Source organism: Salminus brasiliensis, chromosome 7, assembly GCF_030463535.1.
Source record: "Salminus brasiliensis chromosome 7, fSalBra1.hap2, whole genome shotgun sequence".
NCBI classification, from domain to species: domain Eukaryota; kingdom Metazoa; phylum Chordata; class Actinopteri; order Characiformes; family Bryconidae; genus Salminus; species Salminus brasiliensis.
Window position 1 is genome coordinate 27,972,270 of NC_132884.1, and position 21,098 is coordinate 27,993,367.

Consider the following 21,098-nt stretch of genomic DNA (forward strand, 5'->3'; position numbering starts at 1 on the left):
ATACATATAAATATAGAGTAATTTACCTTTCCCTTCTTTCCTAAACACAGATATGTATATGGTTCCATAGCTCTAGAGTGGTGTGACTGTCTAACTGCCGGTGTGAACTACCAGAGGTCAATCCCAGTTCAAATCCCATTAACCACAGATTGGATTAATAAATAAAAGAACATATGTAAACCATTTCAGCTGCAGCTCATGCACTAGCTTAACTTCCAATATACTGTTGACTGCTGTTAACTGCAGAACTAAAACATGTGAGTTAGGAGGACTTGTGACTAAACTAAGGTACATTATCTTCAAGTTGGCCCGACTTTTTTGTGCAGGTTTCCAATGCAATGCGGACACATTCTGCTGGCTGTTATGTACAAATCTTGCGCACAAGCCATTTCTGGGCCATGAGCTTGGAGAAAAAGTTCATGCATAAGCATTTAAGGAAAGACTGCACAAAAAGTGCTGCTGATTACATATTCTGTTCTATTTACCCATGTTTGAGTAACTCACCGTGGCCGTGACACGTTCTGTTATGTATATGGTGAGTAAACTCTGAAAACAGAACAGGAACATGACCTAACTCATTAAAAAGGCATATGAGTTCTACTTCCGATGCGAACAAAAATCCATGACAAAACATTTTTCATTTTCTTTCTTTGCATATAATATCTATGCCACTAGAGACATAGTTACTGTGTGCATAATGCATTATTTAATTTTTCAACAAATTATACATGCCTAAAAGCATAAAAAAGGACTACACGTTCTATGCATTGGAAAATCTCCACTCAAAATGCTGTGTAATCCAGGACTAGGCCTAAATCCCATCTAGGAATCTGACCCATAGACTTGTATGCATATATGCCTGCATATTTGTGTTCAGCTTGGTATATATTTTCATAACACTGATCCAAACAACTTCCAGTTTTCAGGGGAAACTATATACTATAACACTACAATGTAAACAACAAAAAAAAAAAATCTGTAAAACTTGGTAATATACTGGCAGCTGTGGTTATATGTTTAATATGTACCTCAAGATGATAGATATGTAAATAAATATGATGGATAAGGAGGTAGCTTAGGTAGCTGCCAGCAAATTTGTTAATTAACTGGTGTACATGGCTGTCTAGTCTCTTTTTTTCCCTTCTGAGACTCATGCTTTTTCGCCTGTGATGCAGTCTCAAGGCTGTGAATGTAAATCCCATGGGTTTTACATTCTCAAAAAGGTTTAACTGCATGCTGGGCGATATCATCACAGCATGAGCCAATACAGCGCTCAGCTGCATGCTTGCAGTTCACCACCCAACTGTGCTGGCCAATACAGCAACATAAGATTACTCTAAAAATGAAAGAGAGATAAGCAAACTAGTCTAGATGCTGTTGTAGTTTAGCAAGGGCCCACTTTGAGAGTAAAGTGGCCTATATTGTAAGATATGAAGGTGTTTTAGCCTTTTAAGGTTGCTGGTCAAAATGTACAGTGCCCCCTGCCTCCTCTGAAGATATCTCATGCCATTAATAATAAATAATAAAAACAACAGCAATAAAGCTCATCATTGTTTATATATATATAGAGAGGTATAGTTGATCAGTAGTACATCAGGGGATTCCAGAATACCCTGGCCATTAATTCACTATTACCTACTAGCTTAGTAGGTAATAGTGAATTAATGGCCAGGGTAGTCTGGAATCCCCTGATATACTACTGATATTACCACCTCAGTTATTCACAGTAGGGATTTACAGTATGTGTTAATACAGCTCTATTTATTAATTAGTGCTTAGTACCAACATAGTTATATCCCAATAACTATGTATTGTAGAATATTTTAAAGTATTATAAAATGATGGCAATAATCATCTTTACCTTACTGTGATAATGGATATTCTTTAGAAATTAAAAAACTGCCTGGTAAAACTCAAACTGTCTAAAAACACGACCTCTGAACCATCAGCTTTGATTCTACTGAAATAGCTAATCCCTCCACTAATTAGTCTTCCCACAAAATATAGCACATCCATAAAAGGCAGGGTTTTCCACCTTAAATGGTGCAGAAGTTACTGAACTGCAGCAGTGCTCATGCTAAAATAACTCACTCTGGGCAGACAGGTAGTCAGATCTTAATAATAATTAATAATTGTTAAAAATCCACAAAGCGGTCTGCAGGTTTTCTCTTATGGTTGACAGGTATGGGTGTTCAAACGTCAAAAGTTTTCAGTTTTCTGAGTTTTCTTGACTTTTTAAATCTGAGCTGTCTGTGCTATTTCTCTGTGCTTAGCAGAAGTAAATGTGCAAAGACAGTTGAACTGCACTTAGCGATTAATGGCAATTAAAAGTTCTGATTCTGATTTTAATAGCATAAACACTGGCAGTGTTTGTTCAGAATATTGACAGCATACATCTTTCTTGGCAGGCTAAACGATCGAATGACCTACAAAATACAAAAGCTCTTGTTTAGCTTAGTGTATAGTGTGGGTGCGACCTTTCAGCTCATGTTGAGTGACTCACTCAAAGACGTTGCGCTTTCTAAGGAGAAAAAAAAAAAACAACAGGAAAAAGTTTTTCAGCCTCTGGTGTGCTAATTAACACAGTGTCTCCTATAGCTATATGCCGGGACTTGCTGTACTCATTGTAGTCGATAATTATGTTTCCTGACCTTAAAAAAAAATAATAATCAAGTTAGAGATATCCAGCTCTCTGTGGACTGGTCTGCATCACATCTTTATCTCATTACCAGAGGAGTAGCCTTGTGGATATTCTGGATTCAGAAACAAGTCATCTGCTCCCCTCTGATCATGTATCTTAAGTAGGGCTGTAGGCTTTCTGGAATAGACTCATGCAGAGGATGTGAACAGTGCATGGAGTTGGCGTAATGTTACTGCCGGAATTCCCTATTGGAGCAAACTTTTTTTTTTCCCCCATTCAGGCATCTCGGGTGCTTTCAAGTGGTGAGGGGAAAAGTGCTTACATTGCTCTTTACTGTGAACCATCTTTCTGTTTCTCCATCTACCCTTCTCTCTCACAGTCCCTTCCTCTTCTAGCTGAGCCCCTTCTACCCTAGACTTCCTGACTCCCTGTTATCTTTGTTGTAGCTCCCTTTGTTTCTCCTGCATGCTCTCTCTTTGTCTCTCATTCATTCATTCATTCACTCTATCACTCACATGCACATTCACACATGTCTTACTTGGTCTCTCTCATGTTTCTTTTAGCAATAGTGCCTCACTCAACCTCTTCCTTCTTCTTTCTCCTTCCAGTCTTTTCTCTGTCTCATCCTTTTCAGAATAGCCTACCGCAATCACTTAAAAAAGCCACTTTAAAAAGCAACCCCTCCATTTCATGCACTCCTAGGAGAGAGGCTGAAAAGTGGCTGACCCCTGATGGAAATTATATTGTGACAAATGTTTGTACAAGTGAACTTTAGATACACTTATCGGATTCTAAACATTTAATAGGTAGTGCTGAAGGCTAGTAGATGCCTAATATGATGTCAACATGATAACTTTATGCTGAAGGTCTGATTGTTTTTAGGGTGAAGCACTGTGCAACATGAACGCACATACAACCCATACGACCATATCGGTTGATTTTTCAGTCCAAAAATATAACTATTCAATCATTTTGTTCTCATGTTCACTAGTAGTGCTGTTGATCAAAATAGATACAGCTGAGCATGAAGAAAAATTGACAAACCATCGCTGGGAGATCGCGTTGAAGAAAATCTTGCCATATGTTTTATTATTTTATTACAATCCATTATATTATCTTAGAATAAGAGTAAATATTAGGTTTAGGTCTAGATTGAGATATGAAAAACTACAGTTTGTAAGCCTTTGCTTCATTACTGTAATGTTCAATTTAATAGTAATTCGATTCTCAGTTGTGTCAACTGTCACAGGAGTCCCCTGTAGTTTATTTCATCGTTGGTAGAGGTTGTATATTCCTCTTGAATGTAAAAATGGGTCGTTTTACAGAATAAAACAAATTACCAATATGGACCTTTTTTCCTGGTGCCAGCATAACCTCAAATCATTAACCTGGGCACAACTGGGTGTTCCAACAGGGCAATGACCCCAAATGCTCAAACTCTAAATGCTTGGGAATTGGCATCTTCATGTCTACTTGTTATATATGATGTAGGTGTTTGTTGTGCAACAGTGCTCAGTTTTTAAATTCATTTAGATAAGTTTTAGAACAGTTAGCCTTCAGTGTAAAATTATGTTATTGTGCAAATTAGAAAGTAGCACAGTATTTCATTGAGGAATTTAAGTAGTAAATAGGCCATTTGGAGGCTGAAATAGACAGCTCTTACTGGTGAGCTGAGCCAAGTTGTTGACTCACTGAAAAGAAATGGAATTCCCCTTGCTAACATGCCAACTGTCCATGTTATTTCTTCTATTGACTTTTTGACACCACTAGAGCAGATTAAGAAGTGGGTCCCTAAACATTGCCTGTGCGTGATCGTGCTGTAGATCCGTATGGCCCTTAGCTCCAGGGAGAGCTCTAAAAATGTTAGCTCGCTGCATCAGAGGCCTTTTCTTCTGTCCTCATTATAGACACCCTGAGGTCATTTTGTGGATGGGAATCATTGGGTTTTCCAGCCAAACCTGAGCGGTTAAATAGGCTAACACAACAAGCTAGAGGCTAAGCTTAAAACTCAATCGAAAAAGGAGCTCTTTTTGCTTAACACGATCACCCAGTTATACGTTACAAGCAGTGTATCATTGAGCTGTGCAATCCCTTTAATGTCAAAACATGCCTGAATAAATAATGAATTATAGCATTTTCTGCAGTGTTAAACACTTTTAATATGACACATGCTGGCAATTCAGCTGCTATCCTGAAGTCAACATTTAGTCACACAAAATGTTATTAATCAATTTTAACCAGAATTGATATTAATATGTTGTAACATTAACGTTTAGAAGTTTCATTTCATAATCTGATCCACAAAATTTTTATTTTCTATTAATATTAGCCCATTTCATGTTCCACTGCACAACATTCCCCAGCATGCATAACAACATAATGTGTGCTCTATATCACTAAACACACTAGGTGTTTCAGCAGCAGTTCAGCCAATATTAACACCTAGCTAAAAGACAGATAAGACATACCTCCTGAGGACATTTAAACAGGTTTAATTTATCTGTAGCTTATGTAGCCTATTGTTTTATAAATTGTTATTGTCTTTATGTCCTGCCCCTTGACGTCTGCTCAATGATGGTGTGAATCCGCTCATGGCTAGGTGCTGCTGCCTGTTTACCCTCTGGTCCAGGTTCTCCCACTGGGTAAATTCACCAGTATTTATCACAATCCTCCTAACCCTTTTGTTTTTTTCTTCCTTTCCTGTTCTCTACTGTTACCGCCAGACCCAGCTCTCCACCACCCTGCTGCCTGCTGCGATCCTGTCCGTTTTCCCTTTTTGATTTTGTTTCCTCCTAAGGTTCCTTCCTCTCAGTGTCAGGGTGTTTTTCCTTGCCACTGTTGTCTCTGGATTGCTCAAAAGAGGCTTGGACCCAGTTCTCTGTAAAGCTTCTTTCATACAACAGTGGCCTTATGATGTATCAGCCAGACACTAACTTTATAACAGACACTAACTTTCAGTATTTTGGCTCTCAGTTAATGGAAAAGTTGCTGTTTCATAGGTTGCATGATATCTTTCATCCCTGCTTTCCACTAATGGTCCCACATACACCTTTGAATGAACACAGCCAGATGGCATTCTTTGTTATGTAACCCAATCAACAGTCTATTTTAAGTTGACTTTTCTTTTTTTGTTCTAAAAATACTCTTCGGTGTAAGAATGTAATTAACTACCTAGAGACCTGGTAAGGTCTTAGCTGGTTTTGAGCTCTTAGCAATGTACGGATGCATTGAGCAGCTCATCACAAGTGAATATATTCTACTGTACAGTTTTCTGCAGGTACACCTTACACAAGAACTTTCCAGACATCAGATTAAAATCAGAATTTAGAGCATGCAAGGTTTAATGGAGCATACTAAAATAGATTTACAGCTGTATAATTCACCGTGGGCCACACCCTCATGGTCTTACTCGCTTGGCTAGGTTTTCATAATTTTCAAAAATGCCTCTTTGTTACCACAGTTGTCTGAGTAAAATATTGTGTCCCAATATTTGGCAAGGTATTCTGATTAAAGCATTCAGCTATTGCTGACACATGTGTGCAAATGCACACAAAGCTTGTCTAGTCCCTGTAGAGAAGTACTGCCAATAGAATAGGACTCTTAGAAGCTCCATCCAACACTTTTGGGATGAGTTGGGAGTACAGTGGGGTGGTGATCATTCAACATTCTGACCTCATTAACACTCATTACTGTATTCAATTCAATTCTGATGCCAATGCTCTAAAATCTAGTAGAATACATTCCCTGGACAGCAGAGACAGTTTCTCTAACAAAAGCAGGATAAACTTAATTTCAGAAGAAACATGAATGAGCAGGTGTCCCAATACTTTTGTTCATGTAGTGTATGTTAAGTCACTGATTAATCACAATGCTGAGTGGGGTCAAACTGATTTTCACATATACTGATGTCAACAATAGCATTGGCTATATGAGCAACATCTTAAAATGTGTTTACTAAATAAGGTCTAAGTCAATATAGTGCTTTGAACTTCGCCCTGTAGCTGACAGCTAATCTTTCAATTTCCTGCACAGCAAGCTGAGGTTACATAGGCGATCCAGTGAGTCTGTACACAATAAATTACCCAGCGGGAAATGGAATGTAATCAGCTCCTACAGACTATTAGGATGTCATTAGGAGAAAAATCTCTTCCTATTTACTGAGCTGCTGTAGTAAAAAGCCCATATCCTACATTTTATTTATTTATTTACTTGGATCTGAAATATACTAACAATGTTTAAGTTTGTTTATCAAAAATAGTCACAGTTAATGTTTTACAACTAGCCATCTTTAAAATGAAGAAAATGTTATGTCATTAGTGTGTCATTAAGAGGCCAAGTCTGGTACATGTAAGAAGCTCTTGTCTACTAATAGCGTTGTTTTAAACCAAATATACAAAAAGCCGGCATTTCATGTGCTTGAGAAGAAGAATTGTTAAAACAGCGGTATCACAGCATCTGCTTTTGTCTCTCATTGACCTTATAAAAGGGGAATAAATGGATAGAAACGGTAACCTGTTGAAATGCTACTATGGTTCTGTTTAGTGTTAGGACAAGGGTTTAGTTAACTTTAGATTATGGCTTAGGTGGATTTTTGCCTACATTTTGGGTTAGATTTGAGTTTAGGTGTATTTGGTTTAGGATGATGTATAGGTAAATAGGTAGGTAAAGTAGGTTGCTTTGTAACATTCTCTATTAATTATTTGATTTGTGTGTCTGGGTTGCATCAGTCATTTGTGCATATGCAGGCTAGATATATTTAGTTCACATTGTACAAATACTGAAATGCTTTTTTTTAGTCACATTTCACATAGTCACATTAGTACTATTTCCTCATGGTACCTGTCTGCATAACCTCTTAAACGTCCTTATATAAGAATAAGTTGGTAAGTCTGCATTTACTGACTTAGGGTACCAAAAATGGAGCTGATGAACCAGTACAAATTATGCTGCTTGTTGTGTTATGTCCTAAGCTGAGGGTTGGAATCCTGCGATTGGGACTGTACTAACTAGGTACAAGCCACAGCAAATCCCTCTGGGACTGTACTTCTGAAAAGATTAAAAGAGTGACAGTTTTTCTATGAAATAATACTATGTTTAAAACAGATGCTGTCTATGACCTGAAAGTGACTTCATACCGAAAAGCAAGAAGAATAACCGGAATAAATGAGGAGACATTATAAATTAGGAGACCAACTTCATGGAGTTCTCTGAATGGGAGTGCTTGTAATGCTCAACATGGTGTCTTGTGGGTCTGGAAATAACTGCATTGCATAGATGGCCACTTAGTAGACAGACTTTCCTATAAGGACAATAAGAGATGAACACTCGCAGGGATGGTGCGATGCAAGAGAGTTTATTAACCAAAAACAAGGGGGTAACGTAAACTGAAAAGCAGCAGGGTACAAAGTACAGGGCCAAATGAAAAACAAAACATACACATGACAACGGAATGTGGGTAAAAATAACAAACTCACCTGAGGCTGGTGGAAGCTAAGGAGCCAAGCTAGAACTTGAACACAGAAGGGGAAGCATAAACAAAACATAAACCAACAGGCCGAGCCAGAGGATAAACGGGGAATAACATAAACCACGCTCGTCAGGCGCTACAGAACTTACTCGACGTAACCTGTGAGCTGTGGAGCTGTGAGATCAGTCGTTGAACCCAGACAGCGACACACAGACAAACCTGAACCTTGGCACGCTCATGAACGGTACAATCGAGTTGAACAGGCAGCACGAGGAAGTCCCACGGATGTCCTTGTGGAATCTAAAACTTGACACTTGACCTTGAATCCGAAACAAGACGCCAACACACCCAGAGTGAATAATTCTCGGCGATGAGTCGACTGAAGCTAGCTCCCTAAATACCACAGCCTCAGGTGAACCAAATCAACTAAACAAAGAACGCAAATCAAACACAGGTAAATACAACTTAAAACGTGACGTAAGACGTGAACAGAATGTCATAAGAGTCTGTGAACGAAGACGTAAACTTGAACTTTGAACTAAAAGTCAGTGAATCATGACATAAACAGAACATCAACTTAAAAGTCCTGAGGTAAGCCTGCGGGCCGCGGCCCGGAACCGCCCCTATCTTGTAGGGTCTTGTAAGTTGTGATGTTAAAATAATTTGATAGACATGTGGTGGTGTGATTAACCAGGCACCAGTTAGGATAAAGGATCCATAATCTCTGCAAGAGGTTTTTTTTATACCTAAGCAATACTAGAAAAATACTTGTACAGGAATTGTTTATTCAAAAAGTTTGTTACGAGAATGTAACAGAGTAAATGTAGCATGTTGCTACCCAGGTGCAGCTGCATTTCCAAGAAAACTGCATGATGTCATGCACTACGTACACATGATCAGTTGCTTCATCAAACTAAATGAGGATCTCCATATCAAATGGTAGGTGCATGTTTTTTTTTAGCACTGATTCATCCCTCTTTGATCACCCACTGCATCCTGTGTGATTGTGTGCTGCAAGCTGCTCTACACTGAATCGCTGCCCTCTTTCAGAAGGCCATGCCTAGCTCTTGTGCCTGTAATTCCATTCAGCTTGTTTTTATTTTTTTATTGTCAGTGGAACAGCCATACTCACGGTTTGAACAAGCTCAGTAAAGAGGAAGATCAAAGGCAAAAGCTGCTACGTTCTCACGCTGTTTGTCAGAAGAAGGGTTTGGGGATTTGGCAATAGCTCTAGGATGTGTTCTTTTCTTCTATTTGATCAAACCCCTTACCTTTACACTGCAGTTTATACACTGTGTGATTATTTGGTTATGCATTGTTTGAAAGTGTACCTACATAAAACCTTAATAACATATTCATAAGCTTTATGTATAAGACATTTAAGTAGCTTTCTATACAGCTTTCTGTATTTGACTGTAATAAAGTGTCATTTACTCCATAAAACAAATCATCTTGGAACTTCTGAGTTAAGTATTGCTTTTTAAATATCGTATTCACTGTGTATGTATGTGACATGAAGCCCTTATGCAGATGGCTTTATGAAGACCTTGCATGCAAATGTTGTAAAGGCCTTGTAAAGTCTTCATACAGATGGTCTTAAGAATTTCTAATGCAGAGAACCTCATAAGGCCTCTATGCACATGGCCTTACATAGTCTAATACAGATGGCCTTATGAAACCCTTATGCAGTTGGCTTTAGGAAGTCCTTGTGTTAATGGTTTTATGAAATCCTTACACAGTTGGCTTTATGAAGACTTTACACAGATGATAGCCTAATGAAGTCCTTCTGGTGATGATGGCTCTATGAAGCTTTGTTCACATTGTCTCAAGAAGCTCTCATGCAGACAGCCGTATGAAGCCTTTACACAGGTGGTCTCATGAAACAAATTTGCAGATATCCTTATGAAGACCTTATGCAGATGGCCTCATGAAGCCGTTATGCACATGACCTAATGAAATCCTTAAACGGAAGAATGAATTCCTTCTGCCAATGTTTTTTTGAAGCCAGTCCACAGTCAAATATGTTACTGAGTTACTGAATGTGGTCTTTTGCTAAACACTTCTGTTTCTTTCTTTAGTTAGAGTATTGCTGACTACGTTTAAGAACTTATCGCTTTTGCTGCTAAACACAGAGAAAAGTTTCTAGTATTACTCTACTGATTCAGCGAAATTAGTTTCAGCCGCATGAGATGGACCTCAGGGGAGATGCTGCAGAAGCAGTGCCGTTTTCGCACAACCATAGATTCTATTCAGTTGGCCGAGTTACTCATTCTGTGATGTTTGTGACCTAAGCTACTGGACAGGTTTATTTGCACAGGGCAGTAATTAGTATTAATGACCTCACTTTAAAATGCATGGCCCTCGTACCCTGAGCAAGTCCAGCGCTTCCCCAGCTTCTGTATTCTGGCTCTGACTCTGCAGAGTTTGAGCTCTGACCTACTTTCTAATGCATACTTCAGAGTGATCGAAACAAATGACTTCCCTTAGTCAGCCAGCACAGTTCTGCACTTGCAGAGGCACCAAACTTTGTTTGCTTTTGTACATTTTCAGGTTGACTTTGTTGGAAAATGTCAGGGCCATCAAAACAGATATATATGTGTGTGTGTGTGTGTGTGTGTGTATATACATATATATATATATATATATATATATATATATATATATATATATATATATATATATATATATACATATATGTAAATAAGTGAGACTGAAAAACAAAACACCCTTAGGTTTCAAAAATGAAATACAAAGCCTCTTTCTCCTTAAAGGATCTCCATAGTTTTAGTTAGATTCATCACACCAATAAAACACTCCTCATGTTGTTCTGTGAAACTCAATGTTTTGACATTGTTTTTTTTTTACTGCATAATGTACGGAAGTGGGTCTTTGTTTCAATTTCACATTCACCTAAGATGAAACATTTAGTACCTAGAAGTGAGTTTTGTCAGCTTATGTTGTTAATTTACTGTGCAATTTCACACAACCTAATGCATGGCATCTCAGAACGTGAGATCACACCCGAGAAAGAGCTGAACCTGTGCTTGAGCGGTGAGGCGATGTAGAGCTTAACTCATGCAGAAATGCTGGGAATTAATGTTGCCTGTGCTGGTGGAGTGATAAGGGAGTGCTCAGCCTATTTCTTAACCCAATCCATGAGTTGAGGCTCTTCATTTTCAGGTTTTCAGGTCTTCATTTACAAGGTGCAGCCAGCAACTTCATGCTGAGCTTTGCCATTATTGATACTTCTGTTCGTGTGGAGAGCACTTTGTAAGACTGCCAGGCCTATTTGTCAGAGAGACCTATAGAGAATGAGGAGATACCATGACCATACACACACCTTAATGCTGGAATTCATCCTACACATTTAATAATACAGGTGTCAGAATGAGAACATGTTGACCAAGGTCTGAATCAAGAATAAACACTCAAGGCTTTTACCTCTTTTCTGGTTCTTAAATCAGCCAGAAAGTGTTTTTACAATGCAAGTAAATTAAAGCATGATTCAGTTTGATCCAGATCTCTTTTCTGTGGTTAAGTCACCTTTCACAGCATATGTTTTGGTTTGGACAGAAGTCAGAAGGTCAAGGCCAACCTAGAAGAAGCATTTTCACTTGCCTAAAGAACCTTTTAATGGATGCTGTTAAAAGAACCATTACAGTAAATGAGAAGTGATTGTACAGGATTCTTCAAATACATACACCATGTCCCAGATCCATGTTGGAAATATTTACTTTTAAGCATGTAGCTGCATGTGCATTTAGAAAAAAACATTAAACAGGTCACAGGATGTTGTAGTATACATATGGCCACATGTTTGTGGACATCCCTTCAAAAGAATACATTCAGCTACTTTAAGTTGCACCCATTGCTGATACAGATGTGCAAATACTCACTCATAGCTTGTCTAGTCCTTATAGAGAAGTATTGAATACAATAGGATTCTCTGGAGCAGATAATCATGAACCTATTGGCTCCATGCCTAATGCCAGACATGGGCTAGAGGGACATGAAGCCTCCCAGCATTGAGCTGTGGGGCGGTGGAATCTGGAATGAACTTTTGGGATGAGTTGGGGATAAGGTGGAGTGGTGATTATCCAACATTTAGACCTCACTAATGCTCTTTTCACTGAATGCAATCAAATCCTGATAGCAGTGCTCCTCCAAAATCTAGTAGAAAGCTTTCTCTGGACAGTAGAGACTGTTACTCTCACAAAAGCAGGATAAGCTATGTTTATACCCTTGTCCATATCCTTGTCTTTTGTCCATATCCTTGACACCTTGACTTTCTTTGCATTGTTGTGTAAAGGACGTAACCTACAAACAAATGGCAATCAAAAATACAAGCTGTGTGGGTGGGGAAAAAAAATGTCTATGCTTCCCAGAAACAGACAGTTGGTGCAGCATCATACTATATTAATAAAAGTAATTAAAAATTGACCTTGGGCTGCAGTAATTGGAGGGTGGTTTGCTGTGTAATGAGATATATTGAACTACGGTGAGGTTGAGGGGGTTGTTGAATTGTTTTTCAGTTCACTTAGACAATCATGCGTATACAGAATAATAATGGTGTTGGCTTCAAGGGATCATTTTCATTATCATTGTTGTTAAGTGCTTCAAAAAATGTCATCAATTACTGCATTAAACAAACTGTCTAATTGTCTTTATAAATTGAACGGCTGGCTATCACAATATTCACAAAACCGTAGCTAAATGTTTTAACCTGGCCCAAATGTTCTTGGCTGGAATCATAAATACAGTACCATACACATACTATACCACAGTGGCTGTATATTAATCATCAGTGATTTATGTGGGCTTTAAGAATTACTGTGTCCTCAAAAATGATTGGCCCTTAGTAAACACGCAAAAAAAGTTCAGGTTGATCTTGCTGATGGGACAAATGTAACATTGCAATGAGGTAAAATGATTCATAGAACAAAAAAAAATCTCTATACATTTTTTTTTTAAAAAACACAAGTGCAAATACTTGGACCTATAGAATTTCATATTCAATACATACATACAGTATATTTCTTTTTTTTCATTTTAGGAACTTATAAATACTCAGGCATGATGTTCTATTTCACTGTATATAAATAGTAGTTGGCAAGCAGGCCAAACCCATTTATTTATCAATCATCTCGTCTGAGATCAGAAAAGAAACCATAAATGCGGCAATTTGCATTCACAAATCAGGCTATAAAAATAACTCCCTCTCCACTAATAAAGACAGCAGTTCAAAACAATCTAACTGGAGCTGTGATGAACATGAAAAAGGATGAAAGTGTATTTTGCTTCTATTCAGTGTTCAGGATTGTTCCAGAGGCAAAATGTTCACACAGATGGCAGTTGCAGAAGTTGGTTTCATCCGGGTGTCAACAAATCTCCAAAAGCACAATCAGATGCAACCGCTAAGCCAAACAAGCTATTTTAAATGCTTGCCAAAAGAAAGTCTCTGCTGTTGTCCACAACCACAAATGACAGTGCAAGTGACAGGAGTTTGTTCAGTATCACAGGAGCTTGTAAAAAAAAGTTCTATGGTGAGATGTGACAGATGTGGAAGATTCCAATCAGCATTGAAACATGTTGGTGGATCTGAGGTTGTGGTGCTAGCTTCCTTCTAACGGTCCTGAGGATCTTCTAAGGAAACATGGTACCACAGACTTCATCAAATACTAAGAGATCACACCAAATTAGATCAAAATCTGCTCTCTGAAGGATCGAGAGGTTTTTTTTTTTGTTTTTTTTTTGAGGAATAGTCTCAAATCGCTTCCCCCTTCTCTCTCATCCAGCTTTATAAGAGGGGCTTTGTTGCTGTTTTTATCTTGGCAAAGGGAGGGTGCGTAAAGCTCTGCAGGAAGGATTTAGAAGAGCTGACAATTGTGATATATCTTCTGTATAAAACTGAAACAATTTGCAGTGTTCTCTCATTTTACATCATTTAAAGACTTTTCTTGTATTATCTATACAAAGGCCACGCTTACTCAGGTTTACTTAGGACTCAGAAGTGGCCTCTTACCCAAAATTCTTTGAGATACAGGAGAGAACCAGTCAAAATGGAGAGGTTTATATACAGCTGTCTGGACGACATAGTGGAGAGGAAGGTTTTCTGGTATGAGTAAATATGCATTTGTTTATTAATTTAGCCCAGGGTGGCAAACTCATTTGAGGTAACAAGGCACATTATAGCTGTCCAGTGTCAAGATTGTTATTGGAGAACCTGGCACTTGTGCACTTCTTTTAAAAAGAAGCATGAAGTTCTTAGACTGCTATTGGAGAATTAAATATCAGTTGCCCATTTTGGCTGAAGTGTGCAGCTAGTGGAACAGTGACTGACTGACAAAGGACATCTAAAAAAAAAATAAACAAAAAAAAAACAACTGGGCCACTGACTGACAGACTAACACTGAACACTCTTAGCTCTACGTACAGCCTCTGTCAGAGTATTAATGTAAACCATGCCCCAATAAACCTGTTCATAAACAGTGTCAATGTTTATTTAGGTTATATAGGTTCACACAAAGTTCTAACTGTGCTAGATAACATTTCTGGAGAACATCAGGCCCTCTCTTAGTGAAGCGCAGGAGTTTGCAATAGCATTTATAGAATTATTGAGTTAAGGCAGTTCTCTCACTGAATCAGAAGTCACATTGGGCTTCACAGTTTTAGAGAAGCCCCACCCTCCCCAAAATGTAGATTCTGATTGGTTCCGCATCTGATTTTGACTCAGCTGAAATAGCAATTCTGATTGCTATGTGACTGATCCAGAAGGTGCAACCCATTTGAGTTTGTTCCATACTGATGTTTAAACCTATTGATTGTTTTTTGCCCTCTAGGTCTGCATGTCGTGTACATACCCAAAGTGGGGACTTTGAGGAGGACTTGAGGGCTTGAGATCAACGACCTTCTTTTGTGTATTGGTGGTTCAGTCTACACAGTGAAGTCTGGTTGTTCCTCATGACATTTCTGCTTTAGTGAACTTTATTTTGTTAGCTGGCCAAGTCAAACAAACTTCTAAACTAACCTGGATAAGTATAAATCTGGTTATAGGAGTTATATGTTGCACAGGACCCGTCTTAAAGGCCAGCGTGCTTTGCTGCTTCTGAGTCACATGATCACATATAATTCCATCCTCTTGAGTCAGTCACCGACTTTCACGTCTCCTTGAGCATGACAGACTCTTTTTAGTAATCTTCTTTTTACTTCTAATACAGAATTGCTAGATTCAATGTTCTGTGAGAGTTTCGGCTTTCTGTTCTGAGGGCCATTTTCATAGAATCCACATTATGACATGACAGATGTTCAGATATTAAAAGTAAGAATTGGGCACATAAGCAGTTGAATTATACATTCTTTCTCAAGATCTCCAGCCTGAGCAGCTTTTGAGTGAATGAACTAATATCCACCTAAAATAGACAGAACAATGTGCACTCTTTTGTTCCACAGTCACCAGTGGCTGATGAAATCGAATAATTGGGTGACTTTAAGCCCACATAGCCCTCTGTGTTCTGCATGAAAAGCCTTGAATTTGCTCCTATATTATAGTCTCAAGCATTACCATGCCAGCATCATTCCTTCCCTTTTAGACCAGAGAGAGGTCATTTAAATATACATTTATTTCCTTCTAATTTATCACATAGTTGCAAAGACATGATTTCAAAGTTGACGTCTGAACAGTGGATCATAGCACTATTAGTCCTGCTCATCTGTCCTTAAGCTATTCCAGGAACCAATCAAATGGAAAATAGACAGCTAAAAGACTCTAAAAGACGCTTTTATATGAGGGCCTCAAACTACTTTTTCATATTTCCATAACATTTCCGTTTTAGATGATCACCTAGAGTAATCACCTGAACTCCCTCATTCTTTCACCCACTTGATGAGCAGTGTGGCATCTTGCATTTTCTTGTTGGCAAGTCATTTTAAGTTCTTCATCCTCATAAGACAAAATGAGGGATTACTTTAGCCACATTCAAACATCAGTGAATGGCATATATGCTGAATACCCGAGCAATTCATACTGACAGCCAGTGGATCAACCAGAAGGAGAAGCAGAACCAGATGTTCTCCACAAACTTTCAACATGCTACCTTAGACTAGCAGACTAAGCATGGAGTACAGAGTGAGCTTCCAGAGGCACTGCATGCCCATTATCCTTGTTTAAGGTTAATAAATCAATAACTCACACTTGTATATTGATTATCAAGGAAGACTTGATTGCCATTGGTTTAAAAAAAAGTTAACTGCTCATATCCACAGCACATAGATAACTTTGGTTATACAGAAACAGCATACCAATATTTCTCAAACATACAAGAGTACAATTCATGACTGAAAAGGTAGCATAATTGTACAAATGGAGAAATTACCCCATCACTGGTTGATGTAGAAAATGTCTATTTCCCTTCCCATGAGCTGCAACAGAGAACCTGTATTTGTCTCTTGCTTCAGAGATGAGACAAATGAAGTGTGGGTGTTCAGCTGCTGCAGAAAATGTGTCTAGTGTGAACTCCTTCATTACCATCACTGCTATTTAACTCCTTCACTACAATCTAAGAAAATCCCTTAATTTCCCTTGACTGAAAATGAAACAAAAGGAAAGAAATGTTTAAGCTCTAACATGTTTAACTGTTTTTAGATATTGAAAGCAGTTCTATTGAGTCCATATTAAGGAGACAGATTACGCATGTCATTATCTGATCTGCTGAAACAAACACCATTGATTCTCCAGCATCCTGAGCGCTTATATATTATATATATATATATTACATATTACATGGATTGGTCATTGTTTACACAGTAGTCTGTGTGTAGCTTATGTTTAGCACCCTTTAAAAAGTTATTTAGTAAAAATAATGGTTCTCTACAGAACAATGCTGCTGTGCCGGTGTTTCCTTTAATTAGCCTTTTGAATATGCAGCTGCATGTCATATCTGCATGTCATTATCTGATCTGCTGAAACAAACACCATTGATTTTTCAGCATCCATAGTCTTTCTCACTTTTTCCATCTTAAGCGCTCAGGATTTTGGTCTGGTATGAATGTTGCAACCAGAAGCCAGAAAGAAACCAGAAGCCAGTGGTGACCATAGGTTAAAGTACATGAATCACACCAGAGGCCTCCACAAGGCCTCCTTACACTCTTAACGATAAAGGTTTTAAAGTGGGTCTTGTCTTGGATATTTGATTCCAGGAAAATCCATCAAACCTACATTATGTGGAGCTTGACACTTGGCAGAGATTCTTTTTGCACATCTGAGCAAAACTTGAAATTGAAAAGGAACCGAATGTGGTTTGTCTATGGCATTGCTCCACAGAACCCTATGGCAACTTTGTTTTAGTAGCATATGTGTTTAATCAACATAATTTAATGAGCACTATTATTAACATTTAGATCTTAACAGATTTTCATGAAATTCATGACAAAGGGTAGATCTGTTGTTAAATCTGACTACTTGAAGACTACTTAAAATGACCCAGCAACTATTATACAGTTGACTATTTTGGTTTGAGAAGAAGCATCATTTCTGTATTTTTGCATTCTTGCCAGTGGAGAAGAATCTTTTTAGGCATCCTCACTACCAAAAATCAGCTCACACCAGCCAGCTTTCAGAAGTGGAGTTACTTTAAGTCAGATTTATCGAGTGCGACATATTGTGATAGTGAAGGAAAATTTGAGATTCACTCGGTTTTGGTTTCTGTGCAATCCGACCAGCCTTTGTACTGTGGCTGGCATCCTGCACCAAAGTAAAGATGTACATCAGCTTAATATTTATTAGTTTTTGTCTGGTATTTTTAAAATTACTATTGTCTAATAATAATGACATTCAACATTACATGGTTGTCTGTGCTTATTTACTGTGTATACTACATGCAACTAATAAACTATACAGACAAAAGTATTGAGACACCAAGAAAGGCTTTCTACTAGATTTGGAGCATTGCTGTGATTTGACTGCATTCAGTGACAATAGTGTTAGTGAATTTAGGGTGTTAAATGATCACCACCTCACCTTTATCCCCAACTCCCCAACTAATTCCAAAAGTATTGGATGGAGCACCATAATCATTCCAGAGTACACAGTTCCACTACTTCACAGCTTAATCCTGGGAGGCATTAACCCCTTCTAGCCCACGCCTGGCATCAGGCATGCTTCCATTAGGTTTATATTTATTATCTAAAGAGTCTTATTCTATTGGCAGTACTACTATCGACAGGGACTAGACAAGCAGAAATACAGAAACTGGATGAAGTGACCTATTGTATTTTGAATTACAATATAGCATGATGTATTTCTCCATCTGTTCTCCTGTAACTGTATTTTTAACTGTAGATTGCCAAACTTCAAATGAAAGTTTTAAACAATACAGCCTTAAAAAGGCATTTAAAGCAACTATTTTCTATCAGGGCGAAATGTCTCAAATATCAACTGTATGACCAATTTGCTGCTAATATGTGTATAATGATCACTTTGCCATTCTTAATGTGTACATAATATGTGCTTAATTTGGCATATCATGTTCTAAATCGTCACCACATGCTGAGAGAGGAACATAGCCCCTGTGGGCTGCCCTGAGGCCCTTTGCTGATGAGCTAATGACCCTGTGTGTGTGCACTTGCATTGGTGTGTGTTTGTGTATGTGTTGGGGAGTACAGGTGTGAATGTGTGCGCATCTTTGAACAGAATCTGACAGCAGAAACTCTGCAGTGGTGCTGCAGGTAGGCTACTCCATGCTGGAACGGTTCGTTTTGCACATGAATACCTGGACCTTTATGACAGATAGCAGCTGTAATAGAAAAACAAATTGCTTCTCTGCCCGAGGTTACGTCAAAAGCAAGAAATGATTGCCTTTCAACAGGTACAATCTCTGCTCTGATGTTGTTGTGATCTGTCAGGCATAGCAACATTAGGATTTAGAGCACTGACCTGATTGAAGGAAGTAGAGAGGATCTTGGATCTGAATGATGCTTGATGGGAGCTCCAAAAGATTACACTTATGAGACACATTATCAGTGCTTCTGATTTAGTGTGTGACATGGATGTAGAAAACCTCACACAGGACCACTGTAGTTACTATATGTTTGTTGATGATCAGGTCTACATGACTGAAAATACCTCATATATCCAACACAGCAACTTTACAGGAGAAATAAAAGCCTTCTTAACTGTCATGTATTTTGCTGTTCAGTATGTGGGGTTAAATTCAGCATGTTGCTGTTCAGTGTGTGGGGTTAAATTCAGCATGTTGCTGTTCAGTGTGTGGGGTTAAAATCAGCATGTTGCTGCTGTTCAGTGTGTGGGGTTAAATTCAGCATGTTGCTGCTGTTCAGTGTGTGGGGTTGAAATCAGCATGTTGCTGTTCAGTATGTGGGGTTAAATTCAGCATGTTGCTGCTGTTTAGTGTGTGGGGTTAAATTCAGCATGTTGCTGCTTTTCAGTGTGTGGGATTGAATTCAACATGTTGCTGATCAGTATCTGGGGTTAAATTAGCTTGTTGCTGCTGTTCAGTGTGTGGGGTTAAATTAGCTTGTTGCTGCTGTTCAGTGTGTGGGGTTAAATTAAGCATGTTGCTGCTGTTCTGTGTGTGGGGTTGAATTCAGCATGTTGCTGCTGTTCAGTATGTGGGGTTCAATTCAGCATGTTGCTGTTCAGTGTGTGGGGTTCAATTCAGCATGTTGCGGTTCAGTATGTGGGGCTAAATTCAGCATGTTGCTGTTCAGTGTGTGGGATTCAATTCAGCATGTTGCTGTTCAGTATGTGGGGCTAAATTCAGCATGTTGCAATTCTTACATAGGTGTAAAATAAGCAAGTTTATTAGTACTATGAGATAATTGGTTAAATCAACAGTGAGACTATAGTTCTCACAAAAAGTTGTACTTCTGGTTATTCAAAGCAATAAAACATTAAATTAATCCAGTGCAAAACTGAGAAGTAACTGCTGAAACCAATTATCTCAATATCTTTTACCTGTACACTGTAAAGCATTTCATACTGTCGTGTGAACATTTTCACACTATTAGGACAGGATTAATGCATACTGCTAATCGGCTGGCACTTAGGCTTCTGCACGCTCTCATGAGGAAATCATAGGATGATCATAAAAGAGGTCTCATCACAGTGTCAGCAGATGGCAGTGCTTTAGTGTAGACACAGTAAGTGCACTCATGTGCCTGAGTGTAAGTGTGTGGGTAGGAGGTTCTCAAAAAAAAAAAAAAAAAAAGTATTGTGACAAATTCTCAGCTGAACGTCAGATGATATGAACAAAGGCAATTGTTTCATCCAAGGGTCTAAATAATGTGAAACCCATCATTAAGACGGTCTTCATAATGTGAATTCCATCAGTGATGCAGTTCTCATGACAGCAAGAGCTCGGAGTAAAGTGGATTTTTAAATAAATGCAGACTACAAAAGAAATGCAAGGCACATGACTGAGTAGTGTTTCTGTGAAATCCACTTATCGCCATCCTACAAGAGTACATCACAAAGCCCCACAAGTAATTTATAAAAATTTGATGCAGTGGCTACTACTAAGTGCCATTTGCAAACGTCTGTTTATTGTTTCTAATTGTAATTATTATTTTTGTTCTAGTGACATTTTAGTTCCATTAGAAAAGGAATAACAGTGTTGAAGCTGTATAAATAATTTCATCATGACAGATTTTTTTTATGGTTTTGAAATATTGTACACTTGCAATAACAGTTATCATTTCTTTCCCCAAAAAGTGCTGAAAGTTATACAAGAAGAGAGCTTCATTAGTCATTCTGAATTTCAGCACACATTCCAAAGTGGTTTATCTCCAGTATTCTTAAAATTATTGTCTGGGGATCGTCTAGTTTAGCCACCGGAGTAAGTTATTGTCAACTGTGCTATACATTTTTGTTAATAACTATTCTTTTCTCTTTTAACTTGGATGTGCTGCTCCTTAGATGATTGTTATTAGTTTAAAGTATAAAGTATTAGGTTAGGCAGCTTCACATTTTAAAGT

General features: G+C 38.3%; 1 protein-coding gene across 4 annotated transcripts in view; it reads right to left on the reverse strand.

The window, feature by feature from the left end:
• gabrg3 (gamma-aminobutyric acid type A receptor subunit gamma3) overlaps positions 1 to 21,098 on the reverse strand; it is a 129,099-nt gene that overhangs the window by 52,583 nt on the left and 55,418 nt on the right. Inside the window, exon 1 of one of the 4 annotated variants that reach the window (XM_072684434.1) lies at positions 16,481 to 16,568. The exons of the other annotated variants lie outside the window; for them this stretch is intronic. The gene's annotated coding sequence lies outside the window, so the exon portion shown is untranslated. Of the gene's footprint in view, positions 1 to 16,480; positions 16,569 to 21,098 lie in introns of those variants that run through there. 4 annotated transcript variants of the gene reach the window in all.